An 8667-nucleotide genomic window follows, 5' to 3' on the forward strand; every position below is an offset into this window, starting at 1 on the left:
GTGTGTGTGTGTGTGTGTGTGTGTGTGTGTGTGTGCGCACAGATAGATGGCCCTGTCCCGGCCACGTCCTGCTCGCATATTGTGGTGGACAGTGATCCATTCCTGCTCTGATAAATGTTGAGATGACGTTGTGTCTCAGCGCCTCGTGCTTTATGAGTGTCCCATAAATTAAGTCAACAGCTCAGCACGTCACATTCTATTCAGGACGAACGTCTTCGTTAAGCTGCCTGGACTTGGCGGCTGCGGGACACTGACAGCGTGCTCTCACTTCAGAGCCTTAATGCATAAAGCGTGACATCCTGCAGGTTAACATGCCTCAGTCATTCACAGAGAGCTGTGACCATTTTGATATCAGCCTCCTTTTTCGCTCGTCAAAGACCGATCCTCAGAGTGTCCTGCTGAGAGGTCATGCAGGGCTGTTCTCCTCCTGTCCAGGGTTTGTTCAAGACAAGAGGGTTTATAATGAGTCTGTTATTCAGTATTTAACAAAGAGAAAACTTGCATGTAATGTGGAACTGCCTATACCATCTCTTTAGCTGCTTCCTGTCACACAGGTCCACACCTGCTGTCTACTCTCTCCCTTCTTGATTTTCTGTTTTAATCTTTTCACTTTTCTGAGCTTCACTCTTTTACAAATCTATGTTACTCTCAACAGACAAAGGTTTGATCAGGTAACAATAAACTTGGAGACCCCTGGTCTATTTGGTCTCGAGGACATTTACAGAGATGATGCTGAATTTAATATACTGGGTGATTCTTAGCGTGAAATAATAGTTCCAAACATCATTATTCCAGTTACTATAATATGGCTCATGTACAAGCGCACAGAACAATATCCACGAACAGAAAACCATCCTCACTAAGGAGCATTTCTAAAGCCCCTGTTACACAGAGATTCTGCAATAGTGCCGTAAAGAAGATCCATTACGCACAAGCTTGCAGTCTCCTTCAAATGAATTCATCAGAACAAGGTTTAAAGTTGATGCAGATATTTGTCACAGCTATACACACATGTAGAATCAACAGAGCAGCTGTTTTATGTTTGTGAAATGATTCAGCATGATAGGCTGAGCTCCAAATCCAGAAAATATTCCTTCTATTTCAAAACTATCCAGTATAGGAGTAAGAAGAATGTTTCTAGTTAATAGGGCTAACATCATCACTATCATAACAAAATACTATATAGGCTACATAAATGTTGCTTCTTAATATTTCAATTATGTTTATTTTTCTTTTTTTTCTATGTTCAACAATAACTACTTTGTTACTATTTCCTATAAGTAATTAATGTTTAATTGTTCACTATGGATGAATTGAAAACATCCTTTAATCTGTTTTGGACAGGAATCCTTGAATATTATATATATTATATTATACTTGAATTGAACAGCATTGAGTTTGTTACTCACTACATTTACGTTTACATAAAGACAATATTTCTACTAAGCTGTTTACATAGCTTATTAAATGAATATGCCACTAATATTCCCGTTTACATGCAGCCGTGTTCCAATTAACATAACCGGTGGAGGGCTTGTGCAAACACAGCTTCCCTCTTTCATTCCTTCAACCTCCTTCTTGAAAAGGTCGGTGTTGTGATATTTGTGCATATCCAAAAACCCGCTGATATTCAAGTCTTTCAGAATGTTTAAAAGTAGGTATGTTTCTCCTTCCGACCAGAAATGTGGGCTTTTCTTTTGGACATGCATCTCTGCTAACTGTCGGCTAGTTGGTTTGTGTGCAACGCACAGAGCTGACCATGAACAGGCAAGAGGCTGTGGGGCTGTGTGTTACATTATCATTACGTCTAGTTTAAGAGACATAATTCCCACATTTACTGGACCTCTGGGGGGGTTATGAAGTGGATTCAATTCTGTCACTCATCCTGTCTCTTGTCTTCCTCTTTCCATATCTGTCCCAAGTCTCCTGATTCTCCTTCAGATTTCCCAGACCTGTCTAGAGTGCCCTAGACCTGGACCTCAAGGAGGTGTTTAAGGAGGTGTTTAATAAGGGCCGTGCTACATCGCTACCCCCTCACTGACCCCATGACTGTGTTATTGACCTCCTCCCCGGGGCTACTCCTCCCAGGGCCGCTTTTAATCACTGACCGCCCCGGAGAGGGAGGCTATGAACAAGAGGGTTTATAATGAGTCTGTTATTCAGTATTTAATGTACATGTTTTTATATATGCACTCAATAGTGTCCTCATATCCCCAATTGTCCTCTCGGCATTCTCAGAAGATGGTGTTTTGAATGTAAACTGTGTGACAAGATGAAGTCAGGTGTGTAGTGAGAGCTATGGTAGTAAAATATTCTAGTGTTTTCAACAAACATTAAGCCTCATTATGGAAAAAAAAAACTTATTTTGTTTGTGGTTGGAATCAAAAGTTTTAATGCTTATCAAAAATGAAAGGAGGAGAATAATGTAGAAACTATCGGGAACTTGTGTATACGATAATAATATAATATAATAATAACTGTGGTAGGCTACAGGACCATGGACAGAGGAGACTCCTGCTGCTTTCAAGTGCTCCTCAGAAGCTCAGACTTCTCAATGTCATTGTGCTTATGCATCAAAGAAAACACACCCCGTATTTAATTTTTTTCAGATTATATTTCATTCACATTACTTTTGTTATATTAAAGGGGAACTCTGGCGATTTTACACATTAAAGTTTATTTATAGGTCTTTAGGAGTTCTACTACATATGTGAAAAGAAGTAGTATAAAGCCTTTAGTGTCTCCAGAGGGAGCTGTGTGAAGTCTGATAAATGTCCTCTAGTCAGTTGCGGGGCGCTGTTTGAAGTGATCTTACCAGGCTTCTGTAGCCCGCTGCTCATCTCTGCTTGAAGATAGAAGCTCCAGGCTACATTAGCAACTGCTAGCATAACACGCTCGAATCGCCAAGGGAAGTGTTGGTGGTCGAGTTGTATTATGGGTAATGTAGGCTCCAGGTTTTGACAAGGAAGAAGAATGCATGGTATAACAAAGACGATATCTCTGGTTCTGTTGCATCGGTTTTGATACTAACGCGAGACGGTGGACGACCCATGGAATACTCTTTTAATTGAAATTCAACTAAACATAAAAAGAAAAGTAAAGAACTGAGATATTAATATGATGATGATGACAAAGATGATGAATATACCGATGTAAATGCCCCAGAAGTCACCTCCACGTGAACACTTCAGCACCACGGACAGAGCCTGTCATTCTCCCTCCAGCCAAAAGGGGGCACCGAGATGTTATACAGGAGTTACATAACATAGTGTGGTCAACAGAGTGTGGTCACATTCTCCCATCCAGAGGGGGAGGACAGATTTCAGGTTTGTAATTTGAACCAAAATCATTTCATCCAATAAACTTAATTCATTGGCCTACAGGAGAAACAATCCATTCATGCTTTCCCTCCTACACAGAAAGCCAGAGGTCAGAAGACAGACTCTGTCACCTAAAACATGTGAATTCTTAATTTCATAACAATTTAAACAAATGGGCTGTCCAATTTGTATTGATATATTAGAGAATCTACTGTGGGTATATATAGGTCTATAAGGTGTATAAAAGAAAGAGAAAACTGGGGAAATCCTGCTACATCTTCAAAGGTCAAAGGTCAAAGGTCAACTTTATTATCCCACAAGGGGAAATTCATATATAAAATATATACTCTATGCATAGTGCAATCCAACAGTATTAATATACAGAGAAACACCATCCAAACACAATCAAATTGCATGAAAATACACAGTTCAAACGCCTATATCCAAAATATATAGGGTGGGCTACAGCCTATTTACATCTCGTTTAGAAGTCTAATTGCCGTCGGCACAAAAGATTTGCTATACCTCGTTGTTCTAATTTTTTGCTGCAGGAATCGGCTATTTGATCTGCTACTCATTTTGAATTTCTGATGGGGAGGATGGGGAGGATGGGTAGGATCGTTGAGGATCTGATCAGGTCTTGATGTTTTAACCAAGAAATTATTCATTAAAAATTTAGTTGTAGATATTTCTGGACTCAGATTCCTTTCTTTGTCATGACAGCTGCCTCAGTTGTTGTTGTTTTTGCTCAGTCACCCCCCTCTGTCGCTGCCTCCAGCCACGTCTCACTTCCCCCATGTCCATGTAACCATTCTCCACCTGTCCACCAGCCACCCTCAGACTGTCCTGACTCCCACATCCACCTGCTCACCTGTTCACATCCCCACCTGCTGACACACCTGTCTCTCATTATCTCATCAGCTCTTCGGTGTGTAGAACCAGCACACCAGCCAGTTTGTCATGTTGTGCACTGTGTGTGTTCCAGCCATCTGTACCTGTTATTTGTGTTTCTGACCTGCTGCCTCGCCTCTCTGGATTAGCTTGCTTGTCTGGACGACCTTCTTGTGCCTAGCTGTAAGTCTGAACATTGCCAAGGCATGTCCACACACCCGTGACACTCATCAGTTTAGTTTCATATCCATTTACACCCTGGATAATAATAACAAAGAGAAAACTTGCATGTGATGAGGAACTGCCTATACCATCTCTTCCTGTGCTGTCTACTATCTCCCTTTTTTGATTTTCCGTTTTAATCTCTTCACTCTCCTGAGCTTCACTCTTTTACATATCTATGTTACTCTCGACAGACAAAAGTTTGATCAGGTAACAATAAACTTGGAGACCCCTGGTCTATTTGGTCTCGAGGACATTTACAGAGATGATGCTGAATTTAAATTATTGGGTGATTCTTAGCCTGAAATAATAGTTCCAAACATCATTATTCCAGTTACTATAATATGTCTCGTGTACAGGCGCACAGAACAATATCCACGAGCAGAAAACCATCACCATTCTCGTGAAGGAGCATTTCTAAAGCCCCTGTTACACAGAGATTCTGCAATAGTGCCGTAAAGAAGATCCATTACGCACAAGCTTGCAGTGTCCTTCAAATGAATTCATCAGAACAAGGTTTAAAGTTGATGCAGATAATAGTCACTTCTACACAAATGTAGAAACAACAGAGTAGCTATTTTATGTTTGTGATACGATTCAGCATGATAGGCTGATCTTCAAATCCAGAAAATATTCCTTCTATTTCAAATCTATCCAGTATAGGAGTAAGAAGAATATGTCTAGTTAATAGGGCTAATTTCATCATTATCATAACAAAATACTATATAGGCTACATAAATGTTAGCTTTTTTTTCTATGTTCAACAATAACTACTTTGTTACTATTTCCTATAAGTAATTCATGTTTAATTGTGCACTATGGATAAATTGAAAACATCCTTTAATCTGTTTTGGACAGGAATCCTTGAATATTATATACATTATTTTTATACTTGAATTGAATAGCATTGAGTTTGTCACGCATTACGTTTACATGCACAAAATATTAAATTTTTGCTGTTATTCCGAAAAAGACAATATTCCTACTATGCTTAATTACATGGCTAATGAAAATGAATATTCCATTAATATTCCCATTTACATGCAGACGTGCTCGAATTAACATAACCGGTGGAGGACTTGTTTGACCGTGTGAACACAGCCTCCCTCTTTCATTCATTCAACCTCCTTCTTGAAAAGGTCGGTGTTGTGATATTTGTGCATATCCAAAAACCCGCTGATATCCAAGTCTTTCAGTATGTTTAAAAGTAGGTATGTTTCTCCTTCCGACCAGAAATGTGGGCTTTTCTTTTGGCCATGGATCCAGTTGGTTTGTGTGCAATGCACAGAGCTGACCATGAACAGGCAAGAGGCTGTGGGGCTGTGTGTTACATTATCATTACGTCTAGTTTAAGAGACATAATTCCCACATTTACTGGACCTCTGGGGGGGTTATGAGGTGGATTCAATTCTGTCACTCATCCTGTCTCTTGTCTTCCTCTTTCCATATCTGTCCCAAGTCTCCTGATTCTCCTTCAGATTTCCCAGACCTGTCTAGAGTGCCCTAGACCTGGACCTCAAGGAGGTGTTTAAGGAGGTGTTTAATAAGGGCCGTGCTACATCGCTACCCCCTCACTGACCCCATGACTGTGTTATTGACCTTCTCCCCGGGGCTACTCCTCCCAGGGCCGCTTTTAATCACTGACCGCCCCGGAGAGGGAGGCTATGAACAAGTACTGGCCACTGGGATCATCCGCCCGCTTGGTGATGGATTCTTTTTCGTGGAAAACAAGGATAAGACTGTGCCCCTGCATCGACTACACGACTTAATCACCATTAAGAACAGCTACCCTCTCCCTCTCATTTCATCTGCGTTTGAACTGCTGCAGTGAGCTACCATCTTTTTCTAAACTAGATCTCCACAATGCCTACCATCAAATTAGGGAGGGGGGATGAGTGGATAACATTTAACACCCCCAGTGGCCATTATGAGTATTTGGTGATGCCGTTTGGTCTCACTAATGCCCCAGCTGTTTTTCAGGCCCTGGTGAATGATGTTTTGAGAGACATGTTGAAACTTTTTGTTTTTGTGTATCAGGATGACAAAAATGAGCAGCAGCATGTCGGACAGGCTCTCCAGCAGTTGCTGGGAGAAATGCGAGTTTCATCAACAGACGGTCTCCTTCCTGGGTTTTGCTGTGTCCTCCGAGAGCCTTCAGATGGGTCCAGCCAAGGTTAGTGCGGTCTTTGTCTGCCCTGTTCCCTGCAGTCGCAAGAAGATAAAGCAAATTTTAATCAACGGTTTATCAGTGAGCTATAGCTTTGTGGTTGCACCTCTCCGTGCTCTAAACTCCCCCAGTACCTGATTCCATTGGAACCCCAGGGCTGATAAGGCTTTTTGGGACCTGAAACGCCATCAGCACCTGTCCTCACCCTGCCGGACCTATTAGCTCCAGTTTGTCATCAAGGTCTATGCTTCTGACGTGGGGGTTGGGACGGTACTCTCTCAGTGCTCCCCCAAGGATAATAAGGTTCATCCTTGTGCTTTTTTTCCCCAGGAGACTTTCCCAAGTGGAGAGAAATTACAAATGTGGGCAACCGGGAGCTGCTGGCCTTTAACTTGGCGCTGGAGGAGTGGAGGCACTGATTGGAGGGGGCCGAACAGCCGTTCTTGGCATTGACTGACCACAAGAACCTGGAATAAATCAGGACCACCAGGAGGCTAAACTCTCGGCAAGCAAGCCAGGTGGGCACTGTTTTTTAATCCCTTTATCTTCACTCTGTCTTATCGCCCTGGCTCCAGCAACACTAAGCCGGACGTTCTGTGCCGTCAGTTCCAGCCGAACAGCACCCTGAGGATCCCGACCACCGTTCTGCCCCCCTCTGGCGTTGTTGGTGTGATCACCTAGGGCACAGAGAGTGAGGTTCAAGTGAATGCTTGTGCCAAGGAGATCATGTTGTTTCACGTTGGAAGTAGTTCTGTAGGTTAATTGGCACCATGGCCAGCCGCTCCGCTGGTTATCACCCCCAGTCTAATGGGCAGACCGGTACAATCAGGATCTGGAGACGAGGCTCCGTTGTTTGGTGTCGCAGAGCCCTTCTTGATGGAGTCAGCAGTTATTTTGGATTGAGTATGCCCATAACTCTCTTCAAGTCGCCGCCACAGGTCTGTCTCCCTTCCAGTGTGTCTACTTCTATCAGCCCCCGTTGTTCCCGGAGCTTGAGGGAGAGGTCTCCATGCCGTCTGCCATGGCACTGCTGAACCTGAATGCTGCAAGAGAGTGGCTGACAGGCGCCGCACTCCAGCTCCTCATTATCAGGTGGGTCAATTTTGGCGAGAAAAAACTGGCACGGCCATTTTCAAAGGGGTTCCTTGACCTCTGACCTCTAGAAATGTGAATGAAAATGGGTTCTATGGGTACCCACAAATCTCCCCTTTACAGACATGCCCACTTTATGATAATCACATGCAGTTTGGGGCAAGTCATAGTCAAGTCAGCACACTGACACACTGACAGCTGTTGTTGCCTGTTGGGCTGATGACAGTTGGTGGGTTGTTAATCAAATCTGAGGATTTTAGATTTTTATTTATAATTTAAACTATTTGCAAATTGTTTAAAAAGTTTTTAACTTGTGTACTTTATATTTTGAATTTATATGATGTGTTCATGCACTTTCCTTCGGGTCCCCATGGGTGAGTAAACTCATGTTGGTTGCCCGTATTCTTTCAGTCACTACCCAGAGCTTGTGACCATAGCTGAGGGTTGGGATGTATATTAACTGGTGAATAGAGAGCTTCACTTTTGTCAGGGAGAGTCCTTGCCATGTTTTTCCACATCTACAGAAAGTGTTTGTTTCTTTATGATGCAAATTTGTCAGAATTTCAGCTTTGACACAATGCATCGTCAAAGATTCAGCCCACCCTTCTCTTTGCTGATTGACTTACTAAAAACTTTACAACAGGGGCAAACATTGCACCAGCTACAGACGTAAATATGTAGAAAACCAGACTACGAAAAACAAACAAGGCTAGATTTAATGTGATAAATGTTTCCCCTTTAAAAGGCACTTCACTCCGTGACTGAAGTGCCTTTTAACTGGGTGACATTTCGCAGAATACACAAATCAGAGCTCTGAATCAAAGGTAAACCCTCTGTGAGCCGCTGAGGCACAAATCTCCATCTCCGTCGGCAGCTGTCAGACTTCATCAGACGTGCTCGTTTACTGTCACCCCTTCTCCGTCCCACAAGCCTTTCTGCTAAATTAAATGCAACAGGTTTTTTATGGCACAACAC

Source organism: Sebastes fasciatus, chromosome 14 (assembly GCF_043250625.1).
Source record: "Sebastes fasciatus isolate fSebFas1 chromosome 14, fSebFas1.pri, whole genome shotgun sequence".
Classification (NCBI taxonomy): Eukaryota; Metazoa; Chordata; class Actinopteri; order Perciformes; family Sebastidae; genus Sebastes; species Sebastes fasciatus.